General features: G+C 48.8%; 1 protein-coding gene and 1 long non-coding RNA gene across 2 annotated transcripts in view; one reads left to right on the top strand and one right to left on the bottom strand.

Annotated features, from left to right (window-relative positions):
• Window positions 1–17435, top strand: part of MPG (N-methylpurine DNA glycosylase) — a 224768-nt gene that overhangs the window by 69944 nt on the left and 137389 nt on the right. The window lies entirely within an intron of this gene.
• Window positions 2802–3136, bottom strand: LOC143784979 (uncharacterized). Its single transcript, XR_013217934.1, has 3 exons — window positions 3122–3136; window positions 2959–3049; window positions 2802–2886 (listed from the first exon to the last, which is right to left on the bottom strand). It is a non-coding gene; the product is annotated as an uncharacterized LOC143784979 (long non-coding RNA).

Below are 17435 nucleotides of genomic sequence, written 5' to 3'. Positions count from 1 at the left end.
TTTTATTTAAAAAAAGAGCCGGTTCACAAGCCGAAAGAGCCGGCTCTTTATAGTGAGCGGAGCCGAAAGAGCCGGATCACCAAAAAGAGCCGGACTGCCCATCACTACTTCTCTCCCTGTCTTCCTGTCCAACCCCCAGTTTTACCAGAGTGTGAGGAGTGGCCTACTAGATAGAACCACCCCCCCTGGTGGCCGGAGTGTGAAGTGTAGTGTGAGTGTTACCTGGTCAGAGAAACTCCTTTCGTGCAATCAGACGTAACATCACTCCCCTTAGTGGCAGAGCGACATTACTGCAACGACCAGGACTCTGGAGCGCTGCACACACAGAGTAGAATTTTAATCAGACTGAATTTTATTTGAACTTTTTTTTCAAAAAAATTATTGTTTACCAAAAAACATATATATTTTTTATGTTCAACATTTTTTTAAAAAAATTTTCAAAGTTTTTGTTAGAAAATAACTTTTTAACATAAACAGACATTTATAAATCTTGAAAGTGTGGGGTGGAGATACGAGGGGAGGAGGGGCTGGAAGGTTGGACCACGTCGATAAGTGGGGAAACCCTACTTGTTTGGGGTGCAGTGGAAGGGGGGGTAAAACCAGGAGGCTGACCAGAGGGGGGTGGTGTTAGGGTAGGGGGAATACTTACTGGGGAAGGTAAGCTGGGCAAGGAAGAAAACAGTGGGGAAGGAATTTGGTTTGGGGGCCGGGATGGGTATGGGGACTGGGTTGGGTGTTGGGACTGGGTTGGGTATTGTGACTGGGTTGGGTAGTGGGACTGGGTTGGGTAGTGGGACTGGGTTGGGTAATGGGGCTGGCGTGGGGTTTGTGGCTGGGTTTGGTAATGGTGCTGGTGTGGGGATTGAGGCTGGGTTTGGTAATGGGGCTGGTGTGGGGATTGGGGCTGGGTTTGGTAATGGGGCTGGTGTGGGTATTGGGGCTGGGTTTGGTAATGGGGGGTATGGTGTGGAAATGGGGCCTGGGGTGGGGCATGGTGTGGAAATGGGGCCTGGGGTGGGATTGTACTGGATGTGTGGGTAGATTCGGTTTCATTAAGGGCCTTCATTAGAGCATTATGGCAGGTATTCATTATCCGCATCTGTTGCTGAAGAGAAAGCTTCTCCATGCTCCTGAGCATGGATTGAAAAAAAAGATTGGCCGGAGACTGACTTACATCTGAATGCAGCCTATCCAAGCAACTGCTGGTTTCATGGCTTGTTTCACTGATGCGGGATTGCACCATGTTGAAACCAGCAGTCACTTGCTCTCCCAAAATTTTGAAAGAGCTTTGGAAGGATGCATTCAAATGTAAGAACTCAGGAGCATAGCTCTTTTCCTGACCCCTCTGTTGCTGCCGCCACGAACCTAATGGTGGTCTCGAGGTGGCAGGATCAGAGGGGTGGGGTAAAGGAAACGCTATCTGTTCAGCATCAGATGCGAGCAATGAAGGCTGCAATAATGCTCCAGTGCTTGGGGCGGATGAAGTGGAGGGGACAGAGGGGTCAGAGGTGTGGGGCCTACCGACGTGGCTCTCAGTGGCGGACTCAGGAGGGATCGCTCCAGAGGGCGCAGAGGACGATGCAGGCGCCCGGTGGCTGGAGAAGGTGCTGTGAAAGAAAAAACAAAAACAATTAATATATTGATATGAAAAAGCCCTGACTGAAACCAAACTAAGTTAGACAGATTAACATGGTTATTAGTGGGCTGTAGAATACTTACACTCTACTCAGCATGGTTCGCCTCAGGAAGGAGAGGGCCGGGCCATATTTATACCTGCTCCTCTTCCTTCCTGCTGAGCCACTCGGGGCCTGCATCTCCTCGTTAAATTCCCTCTTAAAGCGATCCCTCAGTGACCGCCACCGCTTCCTAACCTTTCCACCTGTGAAGACAAGAATGAAAAGAAAAAAAAAAAATTGGTAAATGCAATACATTACAGTCAGCTCAAAACATCACTGAAAAGTGAATACTTACATATTTTGCTCTGCTGCTGTGGATGAAGGTCCTCCCACCTTGGAAAGGTGTTCCGACACACTTCGTCCCAGAGCCGGCGGGTGACACTAGTATCGGCATGTTTGCGGTCAGCCATGTTCCACAGCGGCTGCCGCTCGCGAACCTCCTCGATGAGACATTCGATGTCTATGTCGTCATCGTAGTCTTCGGCGGGAGCACGCTGTGAAGCCTGTGCCAAAAAAAGAAGAAGAAGAAAAACAAACAAATTAGTACACTGAAACACTAAAGTACCAATAGAATCCCCCTCCCAACAAAAAAAAACTCACTGATGGCCGACCGCGGCGACGATTACGCCGACTCTGGGAGCGGCTGGGAGGACCTTCAGCGGCAGCAGCAGGAGACTGAAATAAAGGAAACAAATTCTCAGTAATGTAGGCATATATTTTCTGTGTTTAGTTATGTATGAAAATCTGTTTTGTGTATGGTGCAGTGTGATGTGCGAAGCAACTGTTTCACCACTACTTACACTTGGTTCCTCCTCCACTTGCATCTCTCCACCCGTCTCGCCCCCTTCTGACAGCTCCTCATCTGATTCAGCTTCCTGTTGAAACATAATTTATGCATGTAGTGATCAACAATAATGTTAATTAAAAAAAACTAAAAGAAAACCCATTTTTTGTGTTAACTTACCGATACACGCTGTTGCTGTGGAGTAGGGCTGTCAGAAGAGGACATTGTTGATGTAGCAAGCCGGCAGCTGTGGTCCTGGTGTCTGTGTAAGTTAAAAGACACTTGCAATCTGCTCTACACATTGAAGTAGCAGATTTGGGGTCTTCAAAACTTACTTTTCAAGATTTGTGGCTGTGGTCCTGGTGGGCTGGCCTGGTGGGCTGGTCCTTGTAGGGAACACAGGCGACTGTTGTGGTCCTGGGGTCTCTGTAAGTTAAAAAGACACTTGCAATCTGCTCTACACATTGAAGTAGCAGATTTGGGGTCTTCAAAACTTACTTTTCAAGATTTGTGGCTGTGGTCCTGGTGGGCTGGCCTGGTGGGCTGGTCCTTGTAGGGAACACAGGCGACTGTTGTGGTCCTGGGGTCTCTGCAAGTTAAAAAGACACTTGCAATCTGCTCTACACATTGAAGTAGCAGATTTGGGGTCTTCAAAACTTACTTTTCAAGATTTGTGGCTGTGGTCCTGGTGGGCTGGCCTGGTGGGCTGGTCCTGGTATGGAACACAGGCGGCTGCTATGGACCAAGTCCCTGGTGTATCTATAATAAGTATAATGGATTTATAGTTAGACCACCCCCTGAACTAGGTAATGTTTTAATAAACACCCTGCTAAAATGATGTGAGAAAAGTTCATTAAATGTGAACACCAAAACCCAAAAACAGGTGCATGTTATACCATTCATTTCCATGTTCCAAAAAAAATATTTTTAAATGTGAACCCACCATGTAAACATATATTTACCACATTTTATTTTCAAAAATCACCTCCCCCAAAAAACCTTTAAGTGTAACCTTTATTAAAAAAAGAGCCCTCAACCAACTCTGTATTGCATGTGTAACCATTGGTACATACACCAGTTTTAAATTTTCCTTTCTGAAATGATACTACGGACATTTTTTTAACAAACATTTTATTATTTTCTTTTTTTTTTTAACATCACAATTAGGAGCAGAAATGCTCTTTATTTTAAATACAAGTACATCAACTGCGAATGGTTTCAACAGTAATAATAAAATCAACACTTTGAAATAGAAAAAAAAACAAAAAAAACACGCTCACACGTTCAAACCACAAGCTGCAGACCACTAGACTTTGCAAAAATACATCCGATTAAAAAAAAAAAAAAAAAAAACACATTTAAACCACATGCTGCACAGACCACTATACTTAGTAAATACATCAGGAAAAGGCAATTAACCAATTAAGGCATGGACAAATGCACATGCAATCAACAAGATGCGCACTAACATGCTTGGTATGTGTCCACGTTCAGGATTGCATCAGGATTTGGTCAGGATTTTCCAGCAGTTTTTGTAATCCAAAACCAGAAGTGTAACAATTAGGAAAAGTATAATAAAAAAAACATGCACCACTTCGGCATTTTACACCCACTCCTGGTTTTGGCTTACAAATACTGATGAAAAATCCTGACCAAATCCTGATGCAATCCTGAACGTGGACACATACCCTCCCACATGAACAGGCATAAGATTGGCAAAGGCATAATAAGGTGCAGGCACATGAAGAAATACTTACAAAAGCACACAGCCATACAAAAATACACACACACACACACGCACGCACATAAGCTTTATGCAAATACACATATGTACAACAAAGGCAGAAAGGTGAACCCAATCAGAAGACGCATACACACACACACACACATTACACACACACACGTAAAAAAGGCTGACAATCCTTTGGCTGGAGCTGCATGTCTTCACAGTGGCTGGCATCAGGGTGGATCTGGACTCTAGCATGGCACTGGCTGGTGCAGGACGATGGCAGGCCTCAGGTTCTCTTCAGGTTTTAAGCTCTTGCTGTAGTCAGTACCTCATACACACACAAATGCACAGGCACACAGATACACACAAAAATTGCAATACTCACACTGGCTCTATTGTGGCTGGAGTCTTGTGGCTGGAGTCCTGTGGCTGGCTCCTGTGTCAGGCTGGGGTCTTGTGGCTGGGGTCTTGTGGCTGGGGTCCTGTGGCTGGCTGGGGTCTTGTGGCTGGCTGGCTCTTGCTGGCAGTCTCTTCTCCTATCTAGGTCTTGCTGGCATATGTGGGGTTGAAGGCCCAGGCCAGGTTTATATAGATTTGGGGGTGTCTGGCCAATTGGCAACAAAATCCTTCTTCTGAGCATGCTCAGTGTAAAAAAAACGTATTGCAGCGCTGCATTGCGTCGTACGACGTGTCCCGACGCATCCGTCGCTCATAGGCTTCCATTGTAGCCAACGACGTATGCCGCAGGATGCGTCGCGACACGTTTTTTAGGCGGAGACAAAAAACGTTACAATCAACGTTTTTTGCCGACGACATGTCGCCAAATTTCGACGCATACGTCGTACGACGGACACGACGTATGCCAATCCGTCGCAATACGTCGCCAATACAAGTCTATGGGGAAAAAACGCATCCTGCAAAAAAATTTGCAGGATGCGTTTTTTCTGAAAAAAGACGATTTGAGACGTAATGCAGTTAACGCTAGTGTGAAAGTAGCCTAAGTGTCCTACAAGGAGAGAAAATTGCACACTACCCCATATAATGAAAGGCTATGATGACCAGCAGTGGAAATATATCAATTTCTGTAATGAAGCCTAATAGACTATATCCAAATCCACATAGCTGATGATAGTAACAAATTGATCCACCATACGGAAATATAGAGAAAGGAGATAATACTCCTTCATACATATATCATATCCCTGACCATATGATAGATCATAAACAATAAAGCATAACCAATAGGGTAATACCGTATTAACGTGTGCAGGTCCCTTCTCCCTCGTGCGCCCCGACGCGCGTTTCGCCCAGAGCTTCTTCCGGGGGCGTTGGGGCGCACGAGGGAGAAGGGACCTGCACACGTTAATACGGTATTACCCTATTGGTTATGATCTATCATATGGTCAGGGATATGATATATGTATGAAGGAGTATTATCTCCTTTCTCTATATTTCCGTATGGTGGATCAATTTGTTACTATCATCAGCTATGTGGATTTGGATATAGTTTATTAGGCTTCATTACAGAAATTGATATATTTCCACTGCTGGTCATCATAGCCTTTCATTATATGGGGTAGTGTGCAATTTTCTCTCCTTGTAGGACACTTAGTTGAATTATATCGTCAGGTCTTGTTGTTTTTAAATGTTTGTTTATTATTGAATAAAGGTATATTTATCTCTTACCATATGGTCCTCTTCTTGCGGTTAACAGAATCTAAATCCGCTGTTGTTGATATATGACCACACTGGCGCAAAGTACAAAACTTAGAACAATACTAGCGCATGGCATTGCGGCCATGCGAGCCTCAAATAGTTGCAGCACGTACAGGACCTTAACTTAGAAGGACCAATGAGAGGCTGCCACAGAGCGTGAGCACCTACAGGACCTTCCTGAAGGACCAATGGCCTTAGCTGCAGTGTCTGATCATGTGACCCTCGATCTCCACTGAGAGATCTTACTCTGGGCATGCTCAGAACGAGAAAAGTAGGACTTAGTCCCAGAAGCGTCTGCTCGCCGCTGCCCAGCACTGACTTCAATGGCAGAAGCAGGAAAAGCAGCAGTAACTCTCTGTACAGAGTCAGACTGAGCAAGACGCTGGGACCGACGTCTCTGCTGAGCAGGCTCCACTGCGGCAGGAGAAGAATGGGAGACCGCAGCGGAGATGGCCCGAGCGTCCCCCTGTGCAGAGGTGGGAACTCGACCCCCAACATGGCCCCCCTTCCTTGGGCCTCACTATGTTCGAAGGCAGCAATGAGCTGCAGAGCCCGAATGTGCTCAGCAGGCTCCCAGGACCGTAACCCTTCCAGTCCACCAAATAAACTTTTTTGCCATGAACCACCTTGCACCCCAAAATAGCGTTCACCTCGTAATCGTCCGTAGGCGAACCTGATGTCCTGGCAGATGACTCAGAAAACCGGGACATGTATACGGGCTTAAGGAGGGACACATGAAAGGTGTCGGTGATACCTAGGCGTGGAGGAAGGGCTAGACGGTAGACCACAGAATTAACCTGTTCGAGGACCTTGAAGGGACTCAAGTAGCGAGGTGCAAACTTAGTGGACTCAACACGCAGCCTGATGTTACAAGCGACTTAGTGTAGTCGCCAGGAGCAAAGGTCGGGGCAGGGCGCCGATGTGCATCGGCGGAGGACCTCATTCTCTCCTTGGAGGCCTGGATAGCATCCTGAGTGTGGTCCCAAATGTCTCGTGCCTCCACTGCCCAGTCTACCACCCTGGAATCAGCAGAGGACACGGGCATGGGCACAGGAACCCACGGATGTTGGCCGTAATTAAGGAGGAAAGGAGTCTGACTGGTGGAGTCGGCTACAGCGTTGTTAAGAGCAAACTCAGCCCACAGTAACAAGGATGCCCAGTCATCCTGCCTGGCAGAAACAAAATGTCGTAAATAAATGACCAGAGTCTGATTGGCCCTCTCAACCAACCCATTCGTCTCGGGATGATAAGCCGAGGAGAGATTTAACTCAATACTGAGTAGACGACAAAGCTCCCTCCAGAATCGAGACGCAAACTGGGGACCCCGGTCACTGACAATCTTGTCCGGCATACCGTGTAAGCGAAAGATATGCTTGATGAATAAGGCTGCCAGATCCCGTGCAGAAGGTAGCCGTGGAAGAGGCACTAAATGAACCATTTTGGAAAAATGGTCGGTGATCACCCAGATAATGGTGCAGTTATGAGACTTGGGTAAGCCCACCACAAAGTCCATCCCGACCATCTCCCAGGGCCTGTCTGCCACCGGCAGAGGGTAAAGCAACCCAGCTGGCCGTTGCCGAGGGGACTTGTTCTTGGCGCAAGAGACACACGCCCGAACATAGTCTGCGACATCACGAGCCATATGCGGCCACCAGTATGTCCTCGCCAGTAACTCAGATGTCCTTTTGGAACCAAAATGTCCACCCACCCTGGACGAGTGTGCCCAAGAGAGAACCTCCAGTTGCAAACTGGATGGTACAAAAGTCTTGCCCGGAGGCACAGACTCTAGCGAAACCGGGGCCACAGTTCTCAGGCTCTCAGTGGGGACAATAAGCCGAGGCTCCTCTTCCTCCTCCACAGATGACACAACGGAGCGAGAGAGAGCATCGGCACGAATGTTCTTCTCCCCAGAAAGAAAATGGAGGGTGAAATGGAACCGGGAGAAGAACAAGGACCATCTGGCCTGGCGAGAATTTAACCGCTGGGCTGTCTCCAGGTACACCAAATTTTTATGATCTGTGAAGACTTGGAAGGGAAAACGAGCTCCCTCCAAGAGATGTCTCCACTCCGAGAAAGCCAACTTCATGGCTAGCAACTCCCTGTCCCCGATGGAATAATTCCTCTCTGCTGGTGAGAAGGTCTTAGAAAAGAAGAAGCAAGGATGCTTCCGATCTTGAGCATCCTTTTGGAAGAGGACTGCTCCAGCACCAACAGATGAGGCATCCACCTCCATGATAAATGGCTTATCAACATCAGGGCGATGTAGGATGGGAGCGCTAGCGAAGTGTGACTTAATGGAGTTAAAGGCCTTGGAGACCTCCTCAGACCACAATTTGGGATTTGCTCCCCTCTTGGTGAGGGCAACCAAGGGAGCTACCAAAGTTGAGAAGTGCGGAATGAACTGGCGATAATAATTAATGAACCCCATAAAGCGCTGCACCGCTTTAAGAGAATGGGGTTCCTGCCAGTCCATCACAGCCTGTAGTTTGGCAAGATCCATAGCCAATCCCTGGGCGGAGATGATATAGCCAAGGAAAGGTAAGGACTCCTGCTCAAACACACACTTCTCCAACTTGGCATACAGGGAGTTTGCCCATAGGAGATCGAAGACTTTGCAAACATCTCTCCGGTGGGAGTCAATGTCTGGAGAGTAGATGAGAATATCATCCAGATAGACTACGACCGAGGTGGAGAGCATATCCCGGAAGATGTCGTTCACAAAGTCTTGGAAAACGGCTGGGGCATTGCAGAGCCCGAAGGGCATCACCAGATATTCATATTGCCCATCCCTGGTGTTAAAAGCCGTCTTCCATTCGTCCCCCTCACGGATGCGAATCAGGTTGTAAGCACCCCGCAGATCTAATTTAGTAAATACCCTTGCTCCCCGAAGCCTATCGAAGAGCTCAGATATCAGGGGCAAAGGATACTTATTCTTAACGGTGATGGCGTTAAGACCCCTGTAATCTATGCATGGACGCAGTTCCCCATTCTTCTTCTGCACGAAGGAGAACCCAGCCCCAGCAGGTGACACTGACTTCCTGATGAACCCTCTTGCCAGATTCTCTTGAATGTACTGAGACATTGCCTCCGTCTCCGGAAGAGATAACGGATAGACTCGACCCCGGGGAGGCTCAGCACCAGGCAAGAGGTCAATGGGACAGTCATAGGGGCGATGGGCGGAAGGGTCTCCGCTGCCTTTTTGGAGAACACGTCCGCATAAGACCAATATTGCTTGGGGAGAGGATAGATCTGCGGGTACCTCTGTAGTAGCAACCTGAACGCAATCCCTCTGACACCTACCCCCCACAAGATTCACCCCAACCCAAAATTCTGCCTGAGGACCATTCGATATGAGGAGAGTGGTACCGTAGCCATGGTATCCCCAACAGGACCTCATCTATTCCCTCAGGAATGACGAGCAGAGATATAATCTCCTGATGGGATGGCGACATGGACAGAGTAAAAGGGATGGTCTGGTGTGTTATCTGTGAGGACAGTGTCGACCCATTCACCACTCGTACCGTTACTGGTTGAGCTAGCATAACCAGGGGCATTGCGTGACATTCGGCGAAGGCTGAAGACATAAAATTGCCCTCCGCCCCAGAATCCACGCAGAGCTCTACCGAGTGGGAGGATAAGCCTATAATGATTGTCCCCTTAAAGGACAATTTGGAGGCAAACGTCGCCGTGTCTAGTGTACCTCCACCTACTACCACTAGACGCTGACGTTTCCTCGACCACTGGGGACATCTGGTGGCAAGATGTCCTGACTGCTGGAAGACATGACAGACCTTGAGTGCACAAGCGGTCCGGGACTTAGATCCCGCTCGTGACACTTCCATGGCCTCATGTGACTCAGGAACCAGGACCGGAGATTCCAGAGGTTTGGCGAAGGTGGGAGCCAGCCGAAACCTCTGCCTACACTGGGCTCGCTCTAACCTCCGCTCGCTAAAACGGAGGTCAATACGAGTAGAGACAGTTATTAACTCCTCCAGTGTGGCAGGAATCTCCCTAGTGGCCAGAGCGTCCTTAACATGATCAGCCAGCCCCCTCCAAAATATGGGGATAATGGCTTTATCCGACCACTCCAGCTCAGAAGCTAATGTATGGAAGTGGACGGCAAAATGGCTGACTAAGGACACACCCTGAGTTAATGCCAGCAGTTGGAGCGCCGTGTCATGGGTGACTCGAGGTCCTAAAAAGACCTGTTTCAAAGTGCTCAGGAACAACGGAGCACTCTGCACCACATGATCGCCACGCTTCCACAGCGGTGTAGCCCATTCCAACGCCCTGTCCGACAAGAGGGACACAATAAATCCCACCTTAGCCCGCTCTGTGGGAAAACGTGCAGCCAGGAGCTCAAGGTAAATAGAGCACTGACTCACGAATCCCCTACAGGATTTGCTATCTCCAGAAAATTTTTCTGGTAGCGGGAGGCGAGATAATGTTGGAACAGGGGTGGCAGTGGACAAGGTTGCTGCAGCCACGCTAGCAGCCTGTACAGCAATCGCGGTTACATCCACAGCTAAGGTTGAGCTCTCGAGAGCCCCCAACCTACCCTCCAGCTGCTGGATATACCGCAAAGATTGCTGAATGTCCGCCATTTACTAGCCAGACCCTGGCGCTAGTATTATGTTAGGGCTAGCGGAACGCACCAAATGAATATAGAGATTTTATTATAATAGATGCGTTCGCAGCCCGGGGTCCACCGTGCAGGCAAACCTGCTGCTAGCAAACGGCGGAACTATATGGCGCTATGAGCTAACTCTGTTACTTCACAGAGTAGCCGTGAACTCAAAGCACTGCGCCCTGTTAGGGTATGTTTCCACGTTCAGGAAACGCTGCGTTTTTGACGCTGCGTTTTTCTGCTGCGTCAAAAACGCAGCGTCCAGATGTTACAGCATAGTGGATGGGATTTTATGAAATCCAGACTCCACTATGCGTTTAAAAACGCATGCGTTTTTGCTGCGAAAACGCATGCGTTGTGCGTTTTTTCAAAACGCTGCATGTTGCTACTATGAGCAAAACACGCAGGTACACCACAGGTGACCTGCCAGTGACCTCAGGTGCAGTTTTGGTCAGGATTTTACTTGCATAAAATCCTGACCAAAGACTGATGCAATCCTGAACGTGGAAACATACCCGTAGACTTCACAGTGGCACAGGCTAACTACCCAAACGAGAGCAGTCAGTGGTCATGCACGCACACAAAACTCCTAGCCGGAGGTGCCAGCGTTCTATGGGCTTATTTCAGCCAGGTCCCTGAATACACAAACACACAAACTCCTCACCGGAGGTGCCAGCATTCTAGGGGCATATTTCAGCCGGGTCCCTGAACACAATCATACATGACCACACTGGTGCAAAGTACAAAACTTAGAACAATACTAGCGCATGGCCGTGCGGCCATGCGAGCCTTAAATAGTTGCAGCACATACAGGACCTTAACTTAGAAAGACCAATGAGAGGCTGCCACAGAGCGTGAGCACCTACAGGACCTTCCTGAAGGACCAATGGCCTTAGCTGCAGTGTCTGATCATGTGACCCTCGATCTCCACTGAGAGATCTTACTCTGGGCATGCTCAGAACGAGAAAAGCAGGACTTAGTCCCAGAAGCGTCTGCTCGCCGCTGCCCAGCACTGACTCCAACGGCAGAAGCAGGAAAACAGCAGTAACTCTCTGTACAGAGTCAGACTGAGCGAGACGCTGGGACCGACGTCTCCTCTGAGCAGGCTCCACTGCGGCAGGAGAAGAATGGGAGATCGCAGCGGAGATGGCCCGAGAGTCCCCCTGTGCAGAGGTGGGAACTCGACCCCCTAACACCCATGGAGGCTATTGAAGCATGCCAAAAGTAAAAAAAGTTTTGAAAAATATAAACGTTCAAATCACCCCCCTTTCGCCTCATTCAAAATAAAGCAATAAAAATATCAAACATACACATATTTGGTATCACCACGTTCAGAATCTATCAATAAAAAAAAGGATTATCCTGATTGCTAAACGGCGTAGTGAGAAAAAAGTCAAAACACCAGAATTACGTTTCTTTGGTCGTCGCGACACTGCATTAAAATGCAATAACGGGCGATCAATAGAACATATCTGCACCAAAATGGCATAATTAAAAACGTCATCTTGGTGCACAAAAAAATAAGTCCTCACCCCAATCGAGATCATGAAAAATGGAGATGCTACGGGTATTGGAAAATGGTGCAATTTTGTTTTTTTACAAAGTTTGCAATTTGTTTTCACCACTTAGATAAAAAAAGAACCTAGACATGTTTGGTGTCTATCAACTTGTAATGACCTGGAGAATCATAATGGCAAGTCAGTTTTAGCATTTAGTGAACCTAGCAAAAAATCAAAGCAAAAACCAACTGTGGATTGCACTTTTTTGCCGCACTTTGAATTTTTTTCCCGTTTTTGAGGACACGATATGTTAAAACCAATGGTGTCATTCAATGGGACAACTCGTCCTGCAAACAACAAGCTCTCACATGGCCATAGTGATGGAAGTTATGGCTCTGGGTAGAATGGGCGCTAAAAACGGAAAACGCAAAACCAAAAATACCTCCGGTCATGAAGGGGTTAAAGAGAATACATCAACAAGTAAAGGCCTGGCTGTAATGGCTCTGTAAGGCCGGAGTCAGACTAGACCATAATATGGACAAGTGCTATAAAAAAAAAAGCACTCGGACCAATGTTAATCTATGAGGCAGCTCCCTTCATCCGTTGTTTTCTTGGCCGTATTATACGTGCGAGAGAAATCGCAGCTCCCTGGTTTCCTCCTCCCCCGGCTGCCATGCCCGGAGCGCGCTCTGGCCGGGGGTGACGTGCCCCCCCTTTCGGGTCATCTCAGTGCGTTCCATGCTGTGGTTCGCGTTACTTCCGGTGGGACGCGTGTCACTACCGGTCCTTTCCCTGATGCATACCACGGTGGAGCGCGCGCGCGCGCGACGGCCGGCGTTTTTTCCCCTGGGCCAAAGCAGCAATACTAGGGGCATTCCATGGAGGTTTCCCTCCCATTGGGCCACATTTCGGGGAGGAGGAGCACAGATGACGCTGGACCCTCAATCCTTTAAAGATCTGGGTAGGGAGTCACCAGGTAAGATATTCTGTTCTGACGCTGACTGTGGACTGACGGACATGGACAGTGACAAGCCCCCTTTCTCTGCGTCTGCGGAGCCCAGCGTACCCCCTCCTACTGTAAGTAGCAGGTGTCGGCCCCGGCTATCCAGCATTTATTCCCACAAGCAGCTTAGCAAACCTTCTCTCTCTCTTATAGGGAGAAAGGGTCTCTGACCCTAAAAGGACAAGCCACAAGTGTAAAATGTGTGCTGCCAGGCTCTCCCCCTCGACATATGGGAAAAAGCTCTGCCAGTCCTGCACAGATGAGGTCCTACGCTCTGAGCAGCCCTCCCTCCTGGATAGCATCAGATCCCTCATTAAACAAGAGGTCCAGACCTCCATGGCTGCCTTCTCCCAGATCCCGGTGCCTCAATCACCTCCTGCTAAAAAGAGAAAGAGGGCTCCGGTAGAGTCTAACTCAGACTCAGGTGACATTCAATCCTCGGGCTCGGAGGACATTTGGGAGAATGAGGTTTCCACTTCCACCCCCACCCCTAAATCAGAGAACAAAAAATACTACATTAGTTCCGAGGATATGGGTGAGCTGATCAGTATAGTGAGAGGCACCATGGGGGTGGAGGATGAGGAAGTTAAACTCACGGTACAGGATGAAATGTTTGGGGGTCTGAAGCCCAAAGATCAAAAGGGTTTTCCTGTACATAAAAATGTACAGAATCTGATTCCACATGAATGGGGCCTCCCTGAAAAAGGACTTAGCGTGCACTCAGAAATAAAAAAAGTTTCCCCTTGGACGGGGATAACTCCTTATGGGAGACCCCAAAAGTGGATGTACAAGTGTCCAGGGTAACTAAAAAAACAGTGCTTCCCTTTGAGGACTCTTCCCAGCTCAAAGATCCAATGGATCGAAAAGTAGAGAGCTTGTTAAGGAAGTCCTGGGACACCTCCACAAATTTACTGAAAGCCAACATAGCCTCCACATGCGTGGCCAGTTCCCTGTTTATCTGGTTATGCAAACTTGAAGATCATCTGACACAGGGCACCTCAAGAGAGGAGATCCTAGACTCCCTACACCTGCTACAGAAGGCAACGGAGTTCCTAGCAGACGCCTCCGCTGAGTCTGTCCAAGTAGCCGCAAAAGCCGCCGACCTCTCCAACTCATCCAGGAGAGCACTCTGGCTAAAATCTTGGGGGACGACTTCATCTCCAAATCCAAATTGTGCAGCATCCCCTTTCAGGGCCATCATGTCATGCATTTGGGCCCATTCTGGATGATATCCTGGATAAGGTTTCAGACGAGAAAAAGTCTCTCCCCGAACAGATGGAGCTATCCCAAAGGAGGCAAGGGCAGGAACATCCTTGTCCCTCAACTACAACAGATCCCAGATAAGCAATGACGGCGCGGTCTGGGGTCGACTCTCACTCTTTCTCAGCCAGTGGAAGTGTAGCGCCCCCACTGTCGCAGGGCCGAGGGGTACCCGGTACCGGGCCTCTGAGTCTCTGTTCTGGGGTTGTCACGGTGGCTAGGCCCGGTCTGTGACCCTGCTGAGGGGCGTACAATGATAGGTGTGAGGAAATGGTGATGATGTTGTGGTGGTGCGGTGCAGGTTGCAGTAAATAACGAGGACACCAGGTTGCAGTCTCTTTACCTCTTTACTGAAGGCTTCAGGGTCCTCAGTCCGGAATACGGTTAACCAGGCTGCGCAAGTCCGGCCGGTCCGATGGCACCTCCAGAGTTCCCTTTGCAGGTGGAAATCTGTGCCTACCTTCTAGCGTTTGTGTGTTGTAGTCCTTCCCTGCTAAGCACCACGGGATAGTCCTCACAACTGTTGTGTCTGTTTCTCGTGTTCCCTCACAACTCGATTCTGATGTTCTTCCACGTCCCCCAGATCTTATGGTTAGGACGCACCCGTATGACGGGGAGGCTCGGAGCTCTTCCGGGACTCTAGCGTCGCCCCACTCCTGTTGTTACCCCCCTGTGTCTTCCTAGGTCAATTGGGTGAGACAGCCCGCCTATAACTGACTGTCCTGCCGTAGGTTTGAAGTTTGGCCTGGAGCTCTATACTTCCTCGGCGTTCCGGCCACCGGTTACGCGCCTCAATAGGATGTTGCCTCGTCTTACAGCACAACTCCTACTGGTATTCTCCTTGTTGCGTTGATCTCGTTTCTCACTCAGCAAAATGAACCTCGCTTCTTATCCTTTCTTGGGGTACCGCCGCTATATCGTGCAGGCGCGGTCCCGTAACGTTCTTCTCTGTTTGCTAGGCCTCTGTCAGGATCCCACCCCTGACAGGGACCCCTCTGAATCTTCCCCTACAACACCCTCTGCCACAAGGTGTTGCCTGGTTCCAACCCAGTCAGCTTTCTGATCTAACTTTCTGCCTAACCCCCAGTTTTACCAGATTGTGAGGAGTGGCCTAATACATAGAACCCTTAGCTCCCCCTGGAGGCCAGACTGTGAAGTGTATTGGTGTCTGTGATACCTGGTCAGATGAACTCCTTCAATGCCATCAGAAGTACCATAGCCCCCCTTAGCGGCGGAGCATCAGTACTGCAACGACCAGGACTCTGGGGCGCTGCACTCCCCCCCGGTTAAATCCAGTACTCCTGGACTGCGAAGAAAACAACAATACATGTCAGCAAAAAGACATACAATTTTGAAAATGCAAGTACAAGTAAACTTTTTAACAGAGCTTCCCTTTATGGGAGGTGAGGACACTTGAACGTTACAAACATGGTTAAATACTTTAAATAACATACTATAAATAACTTTTCTTACCCAACCGGGTATTCTACTAAGTGCAAAATTTTTGAACAATAATTTAACATTGCCTTTAAGGACGTACTCGCTGAATCCACTAAAGACCTTCTTATAAAACATTATAAGGCTAATCAACTTTTCTGCATTCTCCTTCTTTACATCTGCAGGACCGCATGTCCTATCCGCTCCAGGCCTACTGCCTCTCCTTTCTGTTACAGGACCGCCCCTTTCTGCCCGGGCCTACTGCCTTTCCACTACTATACATGGTATAGAACTTATCATCCATCTTTCGGTTCAGGATTACTGAGCCATCTCTGTATGGCTCCTAGGAGGACTCACTAACTAACCCCGTACGGGTTCACTTCCTGTCCCCATTCTTTTATCAACATCCTTAAACATTTTTCACAATTTAACTAGCTTTCTACATATAACCTTTACATATCAGCATTATCAGTACTTTCTTTCAAAACATTATCATTCTTTAAGTGCTTTTGATGAACATCCCCTTTAAGAAGGGACTAAGTCTCTATGAGGTAGTGCAACTTCTCAAGCTGCAAGTCCGTATGCAGCAAGGACTCCTGTACTGTTTCCAGGAACAGTTTCTTCGCAAAGAGTCCTTTCTTTGTGTAAAACCAGTAGAGGGCACCTTTAAGAAGGTGCAAACTATGTACAAAAAGTTTGTAATCATGCATTTTTCATGATTCAGCAGTTCTTGATAACTTGTTCAAACAGGTAGAAAACAAAAAGTAAAAAGCAATAGGGATCCCGGGTAAAAAAAAGGGATCCCTTTAAGAGTTAACCCTGATCGGGTTGTAGCAGCAAACGGGAAACAAACAATCAACTATTTACATAATGAAGCATTCTTGCTTACTCTGTTTCTGGCTGCGCAGGGGGCGGTGTCTGACCTGCGGCTGACGCGGTGTCAGTGTCAAGGGTTGGTCTCTCGGGTGCAATCAGGTCACCCGGGGTCTGGATTCGAAGGCTAACCCTGGCTGCAAGCTCGGTAGCCGCAACAAGGCATACAGTGGCAATAGTAACAAGGTCTGTCAAGTCTGGTTCAATCATGATCGGGGCAACAGGTGACACCCCCTCAGGCCCACATAGTTGGACGTTCCGAGCGCACCATCCTTGCGCACTCCAGTGGCGGGTGTAGGTCACCTGATCCCCCCTCTGCAATAGTGGGTCACCGTATTGGTTGCGGCAGGGAGTCTTCACGTTGTAACTGGTAACGAAGACGTCAGTCGGTAGTCCCGGTTCCTGTATGGAGCCCCAACCCCGCTTTGGGTGAAAGGCCAGTACAGTTCCCCGCTTTACCACGTCTCTCCTGCCGTGTGCAGGCTTTGGGTGTCGTACTGTTAGCGGATCAGTCTGTTCGGTCTCTTTTCGGTTTTTCCAATGTAGGATCAGACACTGTTTATATTGTTCCCAGGTGAGCACAGCAAGGGTGAGGCCTTCCTCTCGAATTCCATCTGGCCCGGCCCAGGGGGTGTCCCACCGGAGGACCACCCCGTCTGCGCTCACGTCTATGGGTTCCCCCATCCTGGTCGGTAGTGGAGGTACCAGCCTCCCCATCATGTCGGGGGTGAGCACCACCAACCCCGCCGAGAGGAGACAGTTATGGTTGGGGTGAGGAGCGGTCGCGGGATCGGTCAGGGGAGCAGGATCGGTCGGGGGAGCAGAATCGGC

This window comes from Ranitomeya variabilis, chromosome 7 (assembly GCF_051348905.1).
Source record: "Ranitomeya variabilis isolate aRanVar5 chromosome 7, aRanVar5.hap1, whole genome shotgun sequence".
In the NCBI taxonomy this organism is placed as follows: domain Eukaryota; kingdom Metazoa; phylum Chordata; class Amphibia; order Anura; family Dendrobatidae; genus Ranitomeya; species Ranitomeya variabilis.
Note: the sequence above shows the minus strand (reverse complement) of the source record. Positions and strands in the feature narration are given on the sequence as shown.